The 17,305-nt window shown below is 41.1% G+C and overlaps 1 protein-coding gene across 1 annotated transcript in view; it reads left to right on the forward strand.

Moving 5' to 3' along the window:
• The window catches only part of Nsun3 (NOP2/Sun RNA methyltransferase 3), a 79,927-nt gene that overhangs the window by 51,125 nt on the left and 11,497 nt on the right, over positions 1-17,305 (forward strand). The window lies entirely within an intron of this gene.

Below are 17,305 nucleotides of genomic sequence, written 5' to 3' on the forward strand. Positions count from 1 at the left end.
AAATATTACAGTCCTATTCTGAGGAAGTGTGTCGTGTGGTTGTAATACTAAGGAATCTCCCATGGAGGTATTTTTTGCCTCCCTCTCTGTTAAAGATGGTGAGCTGAAAATTGGAAATTTGGACAGCCTTTCCATTTCAACTGAAAACTGAGGAATAATTGATGCCACTTTCTGTGGCGTGTGGTCACTTTGAAAACAGTTTCATGAAAATTTAGGTTACCTACCAACACATTAACTTCTCCCGGCCATCAGCACCCTGGGCAGCCACTAGTTTCACAAATAGACTACGAACAAATGCCATGCATTTAAATGGTTTGTACTGAATTTTTAAAGCATAAGATACTATTTGTGGTTTGAAGTCAAGGTGGCCTCCTATTCTTTACTCTATTACATATATCCATTTAGCTTTATACTTAAATTACATATTATTCCCTTAGTGGTACTGTGAAAAATATGCTTTCACATGATGTGGGGAGGTATAAAATAATGGCTACCTGAATACATAGTGCATGAATAAATAATGAAGGCCTAATAGACCTTTATTCAAGAAGCCTGTATGCCTGGTCAGAAGCATCAGGACATCTGCACAGGCTAATGCAACTCATCTGAAATGCAAGAGAAAACCCGAACCAATAGTGACAATTGTATTACATGCCAGAAGTCCTTTGATGCAAGTGAGGGGGCTACTCTTATTATGTGCTAGGTAAATTTGACTTTAGGGACAAATAGAGCTGATAGCCCAATTTATTTTCAACTCGTCTGTATGGTTTAAATCAATGGTTTGCAATCTCCCTTTCCTGGCTTATTGCTGCCCTGGGGTTGGAGGCAAGGATGAGACCCATTCCTGGTGTTCCTCTCCAGACTGACAGTGGTACTATAATATCACTCAATCCCAGGGGCACCTACAGAAGACTCAGATGGAGGCTCACAAGGTAAATACTGTACACTATCAGCTACCGCTGGTCTGCCAGTGCTGAGAGCCCTAACACCATCTGTCCTAAAAACATTAACTGCAATGTCATGATTTGGAATGGCTTCAGGCTGTAGAGTCAGTGAGAGAGAGAACTACTATCATGACAGAATGGTTTCTATTAACACGACAAGTGACATTTTATAATAAAATTTAAACTTAAAAAGAGTTGATTTGGGATCCTCATAAGGGACTCACTAAACAACTAAACAAACATAACACTTAAAAAGGGACCCGTATTCCAGTGCTAATTTAAAAAAAAAAAAAGGGGGTTTCCTCACATCTAAGGAAATTTAGCTTGGTAAAACATGTACCTCTTTAAAATTTAACTCAATAACTCTAATATTAGCTCCATACCTCTGTAACTTTTTATAAGTGAAGAAATTCATTTCCTTAGGCATATAAGACCACACAGTCACAATGAAACCCTAGGATAGCATTTGCTACCTCAGAGAAAGGACTGTATGCCTCATTGGAAGCCATTTAATGGGATACGTCATGACTCAATTAAGCTTGCTATGGCTTGTCAAAAGGAATTTTCCACTGCATATTGGTATGGAAGAGCCTATTACATATGAATAACTGCCACACCACAGGATAAATAGGCTGAAAATGTACAGTTCATTAAGGAATAAAAAACAGGACCATAGAACCCAACTTCAGTCTAGTTTTATAAAATAAATTTGTTTCTTTATTTTACATCCCAACCTTAATTTCCCAGTCTCAGTCTCTCCCCTACAACCCCTCTCTGTTACCAATCCCCAATCCACTCCTTCATTTCTGTTTAGGAAAGGGCAGATCTCCCAAGAGTATCAACAAAGCATGGCAAGTTGCAGTGTGACTAAGCACCTCCCCAGGTATTAAGGCTGGGCAAGGTGACCCAATCTACTTTTTAAAAACAAAAGGGAATAAAATTACTGATAACAGTAAGAATAGACAAAAGCCAGAGGGATCAGTGATGGTGGGAGGGAAAAATAAGATTATTAGCCTGTGATTAGTTTTATATACAACATCTTCAGATACCTTAGGCAGGCAAAGTAGAACAGCAACATATCTTTACATAATTAAACAAATGCAACACCTCTGTACAAATATTCTGCAACATTGATAATTTTTTTTTAAAAAAAAGCTTGATTGCAACCATAGACTATAGCAAATGTGTTTAAAAAATAAAGGAGGTAGACATAATCTAAACACCTGTGTTCTCCAGGAAATGGTTTCTCTGTCAGCAAGCCATAGTAACCTGTAACTGCAGTCCCAGCCACACAAGAGACTTACATAGGAAGATCATTTTTGCTCAGAATAAAAGACCACCCTAAGCGACATAGACACTGTTTAAAAAGTATATCTCTTTATATGCTTTTTATCTGTCCAGGACAGATAATATCAGTTACCTCCTCCACATGAGGCTGTAGCTAGCCCAGGCATGCGTTATTTTATAAAATGCATTTTGTCTTAGTTAGGGTTTCTATTGCTAAGAAGAAACACCATGCCCATGGCAACTCTTATAAAGGAAAAACATTTAACTGGGGTGCCTTATATTTTCAGAGGTTTACTACATTATAATTACGGTGTGACAGGGTGGTGTGCAGGCAGCCATGGGGGTGGAGAAGTAGCTGAGAGTCCCACATAGTGACTTGCGGGCAACAGAAAGTGGTCTAAGACACTGGGCATGGCTTGAGCATATATGAGACCGCAAAACCCACCTCTACAGTGACATACTTCCTCCAACAAGGCCATAACCCCTAATAGTGCCACTCCTTTTCACATTTTAATTGATATTTGTAGGGGAAGCTAGCCTGGTCAGGCACACCTGTAGCCAGCCCCTAAGAAGGCGTGGCTACAGCTTCCCCTACAGATATTATTTATTTTTATACAATATATGCTGATTATTGTTTCCCCTCCACTCTCAGTTCCCCCTCTCCTCCCTCCCCTCCCTCCCCTCCCCTCCCGTTCTACCCAGATCCATGCCCTTTCTGTTTCTTAGTAGAAAAGAACAGGTTTCTAAGAGATAACAACCAAACATGACAAAGTAAAATATAATAAGATGAATAAAAAGCTTTCATATTGGAGTTGGACATAGCAACCCAACTGGAGAAAAGGAGTCTCAACAGCAGGCACAAGAGTCAGAGACCCGCTTATACTCACAGTCAGTCATCCCATAAAAACAAGCTAATAGCTGTAACATACACAGAGGAACTGGTGCAGACCTGTGTAGGCCCTGTCCTTGCTGCTTCAGTCTCTGTGAGCTCCTATGTGCCTTCGTTAGTTGGTTGAGGGGACCATGTTCTCCTGATGTCCTCCGTCCCCTCTGACCCTTAGAATCTTTCCACCTCCTCTTCTGCAGGATTCCTGTGGCTATATATTGTTTATGATTTATTAAAGTCCCTGGATATCAAAATAGCAAAGGAGCCACACTAGTTAGCCAATGAAGCTAGGTGGTGGTGGTACACACCTTTAATCCCAGGAGTCAGGATTATGAGGTAGACAGATCTCTGATTTTCAAGCCACCCTGGGCTACATGATATTGAATCAGTCTAAAAGAGTAACAGAGCTCACACCTTTAATCCCAGGACTCATGAGAGGTATTTAAGACAGGAACAGGGTCTCAGAGATGGCACTCTGAGATTGATTCTCCAGCCACACTGAGGGAAGGCAGCAGTCTGAGGTTTTGTAAGAGGTCCTGGAGACAGGATCAGCCTTTTCAGCCTGGGGTGGAGGTAAGAGCTAGGAGCTTGGCTGCTTTGCTTTTCCAAACTTCAGCTTGAAGCTTGAACCCCAATATCAGTCTCTGGGTCCTTTATTTTTTTGTATTACAATTTCCTGAGCTCTGAGTGGAGGGAATTTATGGAGACCTCCAGTTTAGACTCTGCTCCTCAGAGTGCCTGGCTGTGGGTCTCTAAAGGTCTAGATATTTTTCAATACAAGTTTTTTTTTCTTATCCTAATGCTTCCATATGCCAATAATATAGGTATCAATACTTAATTTCCCCAAAGTAAGTTAAAAGAATAGACTACATTCAAAATGGTATTCACTGATCTGAGAGATGCAAATTCAATAGAGAATCCACTCTATTAAGGGCAAGCTTAGGCATGCAAACTATGTGGAAAATTTTCAAAATGAAACGTGTTCAATAATAAGGTTGGGATGCCAGTGGATAAATCCATAATTGTCTTCTGGAAGATACTTCAAACCTAGGAGGAATATCCAAGGGCAGAGAAGCAGATGGGGCTTTCTCAAAATAGAAAAGGAAACCACTCCCAGGCACACCAAGGACAGTCAAAACACAAATCTTAAAGAACACTTGCAGGAGCTATGGAAGTCTTATTATTTTGGTAAACAAATGTTAACCTAGAACTGTCTTTTTTATGAAAATTAATGTGATCACGACATGCATTGGTCTTTAAATTGGCTGGCAGCATTAAATTGTCTTCAAGCCTACTGAACGTCAGTTGTCTCATCTTTAAAATAGATTAGCTACGAGAAAAATGAATATACTTCGAACTTTTACTATGTTCCAGGCCGTACGCTAGGTATTTGTGTTTGCTAGTTGATTTGATCCGGTGTCTTCTCCTTGGAAATGATCTCTGAACTATATATACCTGAGCCTGAGGCAGATGGCTGGTGCTGTGGACACAAGTCAAGAGATCGGGGAGGTGGGAGTAGTGGGGAAACGGAACTCCAGGAGGAGTTGACAAATCAGACTCCTTGAAGTCTGAGCAGCCAGTGGGGATGACAAGGGCCAGCGCAAGGACTGGTGGGAGGACAACTGGCTATGCTAGGTCTTGACAAGTCTATTCCTTTGGTTAAAAAGGCATTCCGGTTACTTCATTGAGCCAGAAAGCATGGTTGGTTTCGTGTTTGCCTTTCTCAGCAGCAGCGAACCACACTTTGTTTCCAAGCAGGGGCTTTTCCTCTTTTGGATCTAAAGATTTGGTCATAGAAATCTATCCCACTCTCAAAGCAAAACATTCTCCAGCCCCTGGAGAATTTCCTGACATTATTGTTTTTACAATGAACAAGCAAACTGTGTATAAAATTCCATATACTTCGTCATTTTGTGTGACACTAAAGTATACAAACAACATTAGAAAATTTTAAAGCTTAAAAAATAAAATAGAAATGGGTACCATGAGTTTGTCCTGTTGTTCTGTGGAAAGGATGTGGCCATGTGAAGCCTGAGCATGTTTTCTGTTTTGTAATTGACATTTTAAAAAGATCCATGTAGTATATTTTCATCATATTCCTTCCCCTCCCCCAGGTCCTCCTAGATCTTCTCTCTGTCTTCCCACCCAACTTTGTGTTTTCTCTCAAAAAAGAAAATCACCCCCCCCCCACGTACACACACAGCAAAACAATAAAACCGTGGAGTCCATTTTGCATTGGTCAATGACCCCACTGAGCAAGGAGTGTGGCTGATATACTCAGTCTCCCTCCATTGGAAAAAACTAATTTTTCCCACCCCTGCTTCCCCTAACAGATATCAACTGCAAAGAGCTTCTTGGTTGGGTGTGACTTTGTGCTGAGCATGTGTGTCCTGTCCCTGCCCCCAGGATCAGAAGGCACCAATGTTTATTTTTTTCCCATTTTTAAATTTATTTTACATACCAACCACAGTTTCCCCTTCCCTGACCACAGTTTCCCCCTCCACCCACTCCCTCCCCTCTACCTCCCTCTTAATCCCATCCATTCCTCATGGTTTTAAAGAAGAGATAGAACGTTGTGTATGAGCTGCCTCATCTATTCGTCCTATGCTTTCTCGGCTCTTTCATTAGTGGTTTTGTTGCTTGTTTTTATGTGTGTGTGTGTGTGTGTGTGTGTGTGTGTGTGTGAGAGAGAGAGAGAGAGAGAGAGACAGAGAGACAGAGAGACAGAGAGACAGAGACAGAGACAGAGAGACGGAGAGAGGGAGAGATGGAGAGAGGGAGAGAGGGAGAGAGGGAGAGAGAGAGAATTTGAATCACAGGAAAACCTTCATTTTGCTGGTACCTATTATACTGTTTTGTTTCCAAGTTCATATGAATACAGAAACCCTTGAGTCTCTAGCGGTCACTCAAATGATCCAGATTCTACCTGCAGTCTATACTTTAAGATGTCCAGTAAGTACAGAGATCAACTGTGCAGTACGTAAGTGCACATTGGAAGCTCAGTTAGCTGAGCATCCTTGGAGAATTTCCGAGTCCTTGAAGTTCATCTTACAAACACTAGACCAGACTTTTCTCACACTCTTGAATAGGAAAACGCATCATTTCTTTTACTAAGTGTCTCTCAGGGGGCTCCCAGCAGAAACCAAAGCACTTAGGAATTGATTTGGAAAGGATAAACAAAGGAGATACTCGGGCCCAGCCCTTCCCAAAAATATTTGTTTCTAGGCCAGAGACATGCTTTTGCTGTCACTATAAAAAGAGTGTTCAAGCTGACCTGATCAAGGGGAAGCTCATGGACCCCAGACAGATAGCTGGGAAACTAGCATAGGACTAACCCAGTCCCCCTAAATGCAGGTGTCAATGAGGAGGCCTAAGCAATCTATAGAGCCTCTGGTAGTAGATCAGTATTTCTCCCTAGCATACAAATGGACTTTGGGAGCCCTCTCCACATAGAGGGATACTCTCTCAGCCTAGACACATGGGAGAAGGCCTAGGCCCTGCTCCAAATGATATGACAGACTCTAAAGATACCCCATGGAAGGCCTCATCCTCCCTGGTGAGCAGAAAGGGCATGGGATAGGGGTTGGTGGGGGTTGGGGACCATACCACAGCACTGGGACTCCAGAGATGGGGATTGACAGAAATGAATCACTAGGATATGAAGGCAAATTCTGGAGGAAAGAAAATAAAAAGACTTAAGATTCCAAAGTGGAAAATATTAAAAAAAAATCATGACAGCACTTTATAATTTTCTTATATATAAATGAGGGAAATAAGTAGTCCAAGATCCTGAGAGGCACACATTCTCTTACCATTTTTATATACACAGATGTGATTATCAGTTTTCAGCCAATGATTTGGATCTCAACATTGTGTTCGCCATTAATATTTGTTTTATCATAAATATTTTAGTACATAATTTCAGATCTATACAGCTCCAAAAAAATCATTGTTTGTTTTGTTTTATTTTTATAACACACCCAGATGTCTAACTGGTAGTGTTTTAATGACCCCTTACCTAAACCAACTGAGGAGTTATTTGTGTTTGAATTTACTCAGTAAATAGCTGAGCTCTGCTCCCTAATATAATGCATTTATGGTGAACAGAGATGTCTGGCTCAGCCTTCCAGCACAAGCTGGTGAGAGCCCCTGCCTCAACTCTTCAGCACATTTGTAGATACACCAGTAACCTTCCAAGGTGATCAGAGAGACAAAGCTGGCTACAAATGGAGATGCTTTTTGCGAAAGTTAGCAATGTGTGACGCACATTCATAACGTGACACTCTTCCAATAATTGAAAACACATCTTGTTGCAGTCCCAGCCCCAGTCCAGAGATCTGGATAGAGGGTAGTAAAAACGTTGATGGAGAAAGGAAATGAACAGTTGCTTTTGGGATATGCTGAGTTTCACAAGTAGGGCATCTGTCCAGGGAAACTGCTTTCCAGTGAATTGCAGATATTGCCCCAGAATTTCAGGCAAATGGTTGTGGGGGCAGTATCTAAGTGAAACTGGATCATAAGAAGGAATGAGTCCATAAAGGAAGAAAGGGGAGGGTAGTGACTGTTAATACTTGAGGCATACAGGACTAAAAAGCCCAACACAGCTCTCAAGGAGCTTAGGGTTGCAAATAAGCCTGCAAGAATTAGCCTGAGGGCTGGAGAGATGGCTCAGAGGTTAAGAGCACTGACTGTTCTTCCAGAGGTCCCGAGTTCGGTTCCAGGCAAACACATGGTGGCTCACAACCATCCATTATGAGATCTGGTGCCCTCTTCTGGTGTGCAGATATACATGGAAGCAGAATGTTGTACACATAATAAATAAATAAAATCTTAAAAAAAAAAGAATTAGTCTGAGACAGAAAGAAGCAGGCAAATACAGCACTTAGCCGTGAAAGAGGTAATTTTAAGACAGAAAAGTTGATTATTAGAATAAAATGCTCCAGAGAGGTCGGGAAGATACACCAGGAACAGCAGAGATTGGGCTGAGTAACTGTAGCAGTTGAGAGATGCTGACTAACTGACTGCTAAGCTGATGGGGGGTGGGTGGAGAAGAAGCCTCGGAGATTTAAAGGGGATGGCTGCTGCCTATGGGCATGTCAGTATTTCTGGACTTCACTCATTTCCATTTGATTCAAAGAAGAGTGTCAAAGAACCTTAGAACTTTGCAGCTAATCTGATTGTGTACTCTATCCATTTTGATTTGCTATTCAGAAAATTGGTGCCTCCAGAATGGTTGAGATTCTGATAGTGGTCACAGAGTCAAGATGAGATCATGAGTATGGGACTCACTAGTGCTGTCTCAGTTCTGAATGCACAAAAGGCCCCTCAAGGTGCTGTCAGAATGGTAACTGCTGGCATTCTGGTATCTAGGTCTCTCTCAGCAGAAGACAATTCCCAACCAGCTCAAGTATAAAAGTGCAGTGTGTGTGTGTGTGTGTGTGTGTGTGTGTGTATAAATAAACACTTTCGTTACAATACAGTTTTCAGAGTGCTACTTTTCCTCTCACACAATTGATATTCTCTGGAATCTAGTTTATTTATATATTGTAAGTTCACCCAATAGAATATTTCCTTATATCAACACCTATGATTCTATCCATAAACTTTCAATAGTTTTATTTCTCATAGGCTCACATCACTGTAACACAGAATTTCAGTAGCTCAGAGAAAGCACATAGTGGATTAAAAAAAAAAAAAAAAAAAAACCTTTGTTCCTTTAAATGACATGAGATAGTGTGTGTTCATGAGTACTCATTTATCTGTTAATAACCACATTTCATTGCTAGCTATATGCAGCAACCCCTCTTCTATGTTCTGTGTGTAATAAACATGCTGAGCTTCCTGGGTACAGAGGCTTCGTCATCCAAGAGCCCAGGCCAGCCAGTCCCAGGTTTTCTGTGTCTCCATGTGCCTGTCATTTGTTCATTTTCTTGCTGCTGCAGTCAGGTCAAATCCCCCGGAGCCATGCAAGGACATTGTAGGACTTTGAAGGGAGGCCACAAAGGTATTGGCAATTATCTCTATAAGAGAATGGTTGTTACGATAAATCTTTCCACCAAAAGCCGCCTAGCCCTACCGCCATGTGGGAGCTTTACGCCAGCCACCGGCCCGAGTTAGAACCAAATGAATACACAGAAACTTGTATTAGGTACAATGCTGCTTGGCCAACGACTAGGATTCTCATCTGCTAGCTCAGTCTTAATTATCATAAATCTATATATTTTATAAGACTTATCTTATCAGACGCCTTGTTGGCGTCCCTCCTGGCCGGTGGATCACATCGTGCCGCTGGCACTTTTCCCTGGTTTTCCTGGTTTCCTGCCCTCAGATCATTCTGGCTTTGTTCTGTCCTTCACAGACCAAGAAGCCAGTCTTCATATATCCCTGTCAAAGTGTTTACGGACTTAGAAGTCGGCCTGGCAAAGCAGAGCTGAGTGAGTAGGGAATAAACACTGTCTTCTTTCTTCCTTCTCTTCAAAGTGAAGAAGTGAGAAAAGCAAAGACCTTGACCAATGGGACAGGGTGACAAAAGAATGGTGCCTGTCAACAGTGTGCTGAGGGGTTAGGCCTTAGCCTACCTTGTGTGGCTTGGGACTTAGACGCTGGGGAAATGCTTCCCACTTGCCCTTTTTGTTACATGGACTGCTCTAGGCCTGATGGAGCAGAGATGATGACCTGATTTTAAAAACACAGTGCACAGAAAATAATATGATGATGATTTTTGTTTAAGCAAAAATGTCACCATTCTCTTTTAAAGATAACTGAGTATCTGGAGAGAAAATATTGGTGTAAAGTTCTGAGGATGCAATTAGTAGGTGATCTGTCTACATAATTATGACTTTCTAAGGCAGCAATCATGGAGTATCTGTGTAAAGACACACACCCACCCATCCCACACACACACAATGAGTCAAGATTAATTTATTTGGAAATATCACACACTCTTTCCTCACACCAAAGTTCTCGATTCAGTTAACACAATACATTTTCCGTTTGTTCATTTGTTTGAAGCATACTTGGTCATTTGCCACTTTCTCTTGTCTCTTTCTATATTATCAAAGAAGCTTCACAATGGCAAACAGCGTTGTCATGTCCATTGATCTGGCAAATAGAAGCACTCTCAGCACGTACCAAATAGCTGTTGAATTAATTGAGAATATGCTATGTTTTAGGAACACAGAACCAGTAACCTATTTGTTCTTCCAGAGAAGAGTTTAGTTAGGAACTTCCTTGGTATTCCTTGAGCTCTGAAGAGCTCTGAAAGGCTTCACATTGAATATCAAGCTTCTACTGGGTTGTAGATATACTCTTTGTCTCCCCATTCTGTGTCTCCTCCACCACCACCAACCACCACCATCATCGTCATCTTGGTAAGTAGTCTCCGAGAGGGCTCCTAGTGGTCCTGGCTTTCCAGCATTCAAACACTGTGTAATTGAGTCAAGATGGCCTGTGCAATCAGTAGGACATTCTGAAGCTGTGTGATGCTTTGGGTGTTGATGTAACTCGTTATGCAGCAGTAGATGCTAACACAATCAGCAGCAGTCTTCTTGAGCGCCTCTCACGTACTAACAAGTGTATGATGGCCATGTCATGGCAGATCTCTGAAGAGATAGTCACATCATTATTTAAAAGAGAAAGTAGATACTTAAAGAAGTTGGTTTCCAACCAGGCGTTGGTGGCACACACCTTTAATCCCAGCACTCGGGAGGCAGAGGCAGGCAGATTCTCTGTGAGTTTGAGGCCAGTCTGGTCTACAGAGTGAGTTCCAGGACAACCTCCAAAGCAAAAGAGAAACCCTGTCTAGAAAAACAAAAACAAACGAACAAAAAAAGTTGGTTTCCGTGTCTAGGGAATGGACGAGCTAGAATCTGAACACTTTCTTTTTATTTGATTTTACTCTTAAGAATGTTGTTTTTAAAATTGGTTAGAATTTCATACATGCATGCTATGCATTTTATCAAATTCCTTCCCGTTCACTCCCTCCAATGTCCTCCAACTCATATCCTATCTCTTCTACTATTTGTTGTCTGAACTCCATGTACTCTTTTCTCTTCTTTTTTTTGTCCATTGAATCCACTTGCCATCTGTGCATGGACATAGGACCATTTGCTAGGGTGAGGACAGCATCTTAGGGGACATATCCCTGAAGGAAACGGACTCTCCCTCCTCCAAAAGCTACCAAACGATAATGGCATCTCCAGGAGAACTTCATGAGCCTCACCCCCATTTGTGCCTGGATTTGGCTCTCTTGATCCTGTGCAGTTCTTGTGCATGTGTTCACAGTCTCTGTGAGTTCATGTGAACACATTATTTTTAATGGCCACAATACTAATGGTACCTTTAGCAGCATCCAAACATTACCTGGGAAACTTGACAACCATGAGCCACTTTTGGAGAAAATTTTAAGATACAGCATGGGAATTTTTGTTAAGATAAACATAGTCCTTAGCATAAAATACCAATCCTTAGCTCATGCTAAGTTTTTAATGATCTAATTAATAAACTAGCTGATTCCTAGCTAAACCCAAGAAAGCTTATACAGAAAAACATTGTGAATGATGATATTAAGAGAAATACAAAGAAATCATGATTAAAAATTGCAAAACATAATAGGGCCTCAACTGAAAAGGGGGGAAATACGTCTTCAAAACTAGGTAACCAACAGACCTGTTTTTCAGATCAGCGCCAGTGGTATTCTATCCTAGAAATGACTATATACAGCAGCACAGGACAGAATGTAATAAACACACAGAATCTAAGAAACCTCTGGCCCGAGTGTTATCCATATCCACTTTTCTGTCCTGTCAGGATGCCTATCTAATTGGAATGAATATAATTAAAGTATTCTCCGAGCAGTACCCTACCAGAGACATAGACACACGTTTCTGATTGCTTAAACTGCGTACAGGAGAACCAGTCACTTTCCTGTGAAATGTCTATGAGAATAGATGTTTCTCTGTGAAACAGGTGCAAGATTAAAATCGAACTGATGAATGCCTAATGATGACAGTCTCATTTCCCCAAATTTATAAACCACCTTATTTGCTGCGGTGTGTGTGTGTGTGTGTGTGTGTGTGTGTGTGTGTGTGTGTGTGTGTGTGTGTGCTCAATACTCCCACTGTCCTTTGTGCATTAAATTCTTTTGCTGACTTCCTTCCTGTGTCAGTTTTCCACAGTCAGCAGCCTTTGAAATTGGCTTATGATTCTGCTACAGAAAATGCTGAGAAATCCCTTGCTGGTTGTATGTGGCATGGGCCCACATCCAGTATAACACATCCCATTTTCTTTTTGAACAGTGTTTCTTATAAGCATGAAATTACAATGAACTTGGGAAAACTATCTGGAAAGCAACAAATGGCTGTTTGGGGTTGTGTAATAGATTTCTTTTCTATGGCACTAACACTATGTAAGACCTTGAACATGACTCCATAAAAGCAGGACCCAAATGCAGGAAGGGGGAGGCCGGATGTCAGCACAAATGGCCAAATGGGACATGCATTCAGCAGGAAACTTAATGAACCAAACAGGGAACTGTGGCAGCCAATAAGAATAATGGCCATTAACAGAAAAAGCTGTCTGGAGTGAGGAAGGTGACAGCCATCCTCCACTGAGACATTTGATAGGAAACTGTATTATAGTCTCCATAGAAAATTGTTAAAGGTATAGAGGCAAATGGAGATATATTCTAATAAGAAAGTTTATGTTGATAGAGTATTTTAAATCTATGTCTAGAAATATATTCATATACTTAATGAGTTCTGGCAATTCAAGGTTCACATTTTTAATTACATTTTTAAAATGTGGAGACGATTCAGTGGGTTAAAGTACTTGCTGACAAGCCCAAGATCCTGGGTTCAAATTTTCAGCACCTGTGTAAAAATCTGACCAGTGTGTATGGCCATATGCTAGAATTACGGGAGACTGCAACACAGTGACCAAGTCACGGCAGCTTGCTGGCTGCCAGCCTAGCTGCAGGTTCGGTGAGAGACCTCAAGGGTATAAGCAGAGAGGGGAAGAAGAGAGACAACCAATGTCCATTCTACATGCATTCGTGTATGCACCCCCCCCAAATACATAAACAAGTAAATAAATACATCCAAAGAAAACAAAGTGTTCAAACTATGGGTTTGGAAACCTACACACAGAGAAAGCGCCACCAAAAGAAGAACTGAGATGTATATCTGCTGCAGAGGTGTGTAGCTGGTATAGGAGTGTGCATCCCAGCCTGCTGCAGGGGTGTGTGTCTGCTGCAGGGTGTGTATCTGGGGCAGGGGGTTTTGCAACTGTTGCAGGGGGTGCCAAGCTGCTGTTAGGGTGTGCAGCTTTTGCAGAGGGTGAGTAGCTAATTTGTAGCCATGTGGTCACTGGAGTCTTCAAACGATGGAGAGGGGATAAACAGGGGTACTTGATGTTTTTAGTGTCCAGTACCCTTTCACTGGTATGTTTTGCCCAATCAGTGTTTGGATAGGGATCAGTCAGATAAACAAGGCTCCAGTCCTTAGGGGAGAGGTTACGTCAGTGTTCTGCAGAGGACTGGAACTGTGGAGGAAGATCTGTTGATGTACTTCCTCCCGTTCTCACTGCACAGTTGGACAACTTCGTCTCAGAGACCTGAAAAACTCATTACGCGATAGGAACACCAAAACTGTTATCAGCATTTGATCCAGTAGTTTTCACTTTCAATAGCATGAATGGAAGAGATTTTGAATTGCAGAAATAGCAGGTGCAAAATTATTTGTAGTAATAAGACTAGAAGGAATGCCTTTCCATTTAGCTGATGTTCTACAGCATTTGCTCTGAAACAGGTATTCTTCCGAGGTTTGGGGGAATCAATTGAACAAAACATTTTCCTGCTCTCATGCAATTACAGTCCAGAGGGAAGTATAAAATAATGTAAATGCCATAAGTGGCTAATTACACAATGCAGTTTGTTAGGAGGTGATGTGTGCCATGAAAGAAAATTTAGAAGTAGGAAAAAAGGATGGGGACTGGAGTTCACATCTGCAGAGTGGCTAAGGAAGGTTCACTGTGAAGATCCTAGGACCAAAACTTTGGTAATTAGCCATGCAAATTAACTAAAAGGAAATTAACATGTGAACTGATGAGTCAATTAGCAGAAAGTGAACAAAATGTTGATGTAGTAATTATTTTATTAATGTACAAAAATTTTAACAGTACAATCTTCAGTGAAACAAAACATAAGGATTGATGTTTTATGGTTTATAATTTTGAACACACATACACTCATCCCATAAATATTTATTAAATACCTATTTGCTGACATTTTATAAACATTTCTATAGTATTTTCCAGCACTATTATTCTAGGCATTTCCAAATATTATCATGACTTAGCCCTCATAATTATATTTTAATATTAAAAGTACTTTGTTTATGTGCATGTGTCTGTATTAGTGTATGCCATGTGTGCAGATGCCCAGGGAGGTCATAAGAGAGCATTGGATCTCCTGGAGTTACAGGGAGTTGTTCTTGACATGGATGCTTAGAAACAAACTCAGTTTCTCTTCGGGAGCAATGAGAGCTCTTAACCACTAAGCCATTGCTCCAGTCTCAAGTCCTCATAACCTTGTTAAAAAGTGCTTTTGACTGCATGAGTGGGAGTGTTGCTAATTAATCATCCAAAGTCACATAGGCATTATAGCACAGTATGAGGTTTTCTTGGTGCTTTTAACCTACATTTGTTCTGTCTCCTCTTTGAGAAATAAATATTTAGGTATGGGAAAGAAAACAGACACATAAATTTATATCTACACAATTCTGGAAAGAAGTTTGCCAAATGTCCTTCTTGATTATTCTGTTTGATTACTATTATAGATAACACCCATAGTTTTGCATGCATTTCAAGGTCATGGAAATTTTCTATAATAAGACCATACTTGAAAAGCATTGAATTGCATGGTACCATTCACAATGCTTATTAAAATAAGAACATAAATAAGAGATGCAACAAGATTTACTTCACTTCTTTAAGTACAGTAACTTTTTTTTGACATTTGTTTTCTCCTTCTCTGTGATCCTGGGAACTTAATATCCAGTATAATGTGGCAGAAGGAAAACTCTTCTAGCTCTAGTCCAATTTGTGACACCAAATGCTCTGTACCTCCCAAGGATTTGCTTAATCAATCGAGCCTTTAGTTGATATTTTTCTAAGACTGGGCAGTTGGCCTAGTTGTCATCTAATTCGTCTGTCCCTGATATTCCATGATTCTTTGGAAATTTTATTGTCTTCTCTAACTAAAAGATGGATAATTCAGAAATAGACATTGGGATATCAATTTCTTATTAATTTACCGGGAAACTTGTTGATGTCTGTTATTAAATCATAGTCTAGATGTAGACACAGTAGGAATGCCTTGTTTCACCCATCTAAATATAGTCAACTATTAGTAAATTTATAATGTTTGACTTAATGGAAAGACAATATCCAGGTTAGTTTTATTGTTATCTTGGAAGAGGGAGTATCAATTAAGGAATTAGTAAGATCAAATTGCCCTGTGGCCATGCCTATGGAGATCAATTTGATTGTTGGTTTATATGAGGAGGCCCAGCCCACTGTAGGTGGTGCCATCCCTATGTAGATAGTCCTGGTGTATAAGGAAGCTAGCTGACAAGAGACAGCATTCCTCCAGGGTTTCTGTCTCCAGGGTGCCTTGAGTTCCTTCCTGCTTGACTTTCCTCAATGACTACTGGAAGCCTAAAATGAAACAAAGCCATTGTCTTAGTTAGGGTTTCTATTGCTGTAAAGAGACACCATAACCACAGTAACTCTTAAAAAGGAAAACATTTGATCGAGGTGGCCCCTTACAGTTTCAGAGGTCCAGTCCATTATCATCCTGGTGGGACATGGTGGTGTGCAGGCAGACATGGTGCTGAAGAGGTAGCTGAGATTTCTACATTTTTCAGGCAATGAGAAGTGGACTGTGTGTCATATTGAGGGAAGTTTGAGCAAAAGAGACCCATAGTGACACATTTCCTCCAACAAGGCCACACCTACTTCAACAAGGCCATACCTCCTAATAGTGCCACTCCTTATGAGACTATGGGGCTTAATGACATTCAATCTACCACAGCCATTACTCCTAATTTCTTTGGGTCATGGTATTTATCACGGAAACAAAACAAACTAGGACAGACAATAACAATCTATCATAACTTTTCTGATTAATTTTGAAATTACCTTTATAAGTACAGAGATTCACTCAGGAGTTGTTGTCCCTTTCCCCTTCTCCAGGGGACCATGTATTTTTCTCTTAGGGCCCTCCTTGTTCCCTAGTTTCTCTGGTGGTGTGGATTGTAGGCTGGTAATCCTTTGCTCTATGTCTAATATACATATATGAGTGAGTCCATACCATGCTTGTCTTTCTGTGACTGGGTTACCTCATTCAGGATGGTTTCTTCCAGTTCCATCCATTTGCCTTCGAATTTCAAGATTTCATTGTTTTGTTTCTTTTTCCGCTGAGTAATACTCCACTGTGTAAATGTACCACATTTTCTCCATCCATTCTTCAGTTGAGAGGCTCTAGGTTGCTTCCAGGTTCTGGCTGTTACAAACAATGCTGCTATGAACACAGCTGAACTTGTGCCCTTGTTGTATGAACGTGCATCCTTCGGGTATATGAGGAGGGAAATGTTTAGAGATCCACAAAGATGACCCCAACTAAGAATCTAGGTAGTAGCGGAGAGGCCGCCTTTGGTGCCCTTGCCCTATAATGAGATTGATGACTACCTTAATTGCCATCCTAGAGCCTTCATCCAGTAGCTCATGGAAGCAGAAGCAGGCACCCACAACTAAGTGCTGAGCCATACTCCTGGAATCCAGTTGTAGAGAGGGAGGAGGGAAGAGCAAAGGAATCAAGACCTTGCTGGAGAAACATACAGAACCAGCTGACCTGACCTAGTGAGCACAGAGACCCGAGTCGAATAAAGTTGGACTGAACCAGACCCTCTGAATGTGGTTGCCAGTTAGGAGGCCTGGGCAGTCTATGGGACCTCTAACAACTGAACCAGTATTTATCCCTAGTGCACAAATGGTCTTTGGGAGCCCACTCCCTATGAAGGGATACTATTTCAAGCCCAGAAACATGGAGGAGGGCCTAGGCCCTCTTCCAGATGATGTCACAGACTTTGATGATTCCCCAGGGAAGGCCTCACCATTGTTGGGCTGGGGG

Source organism: Cricetulus griseus, chromosome 4 (assembly GCF_003668045.3).
Source record: "Cricetulus griseus strain 17A/GY chromosome 4, alternate assembly CriGri-PICRH-1.0, whole genome shotgun sequence".
NCBI lineage: Eukaryota > Metazoa > Chordata > Mammalia > Rodentia > Cricetidae > Cricetulus > Cricetulus griseus.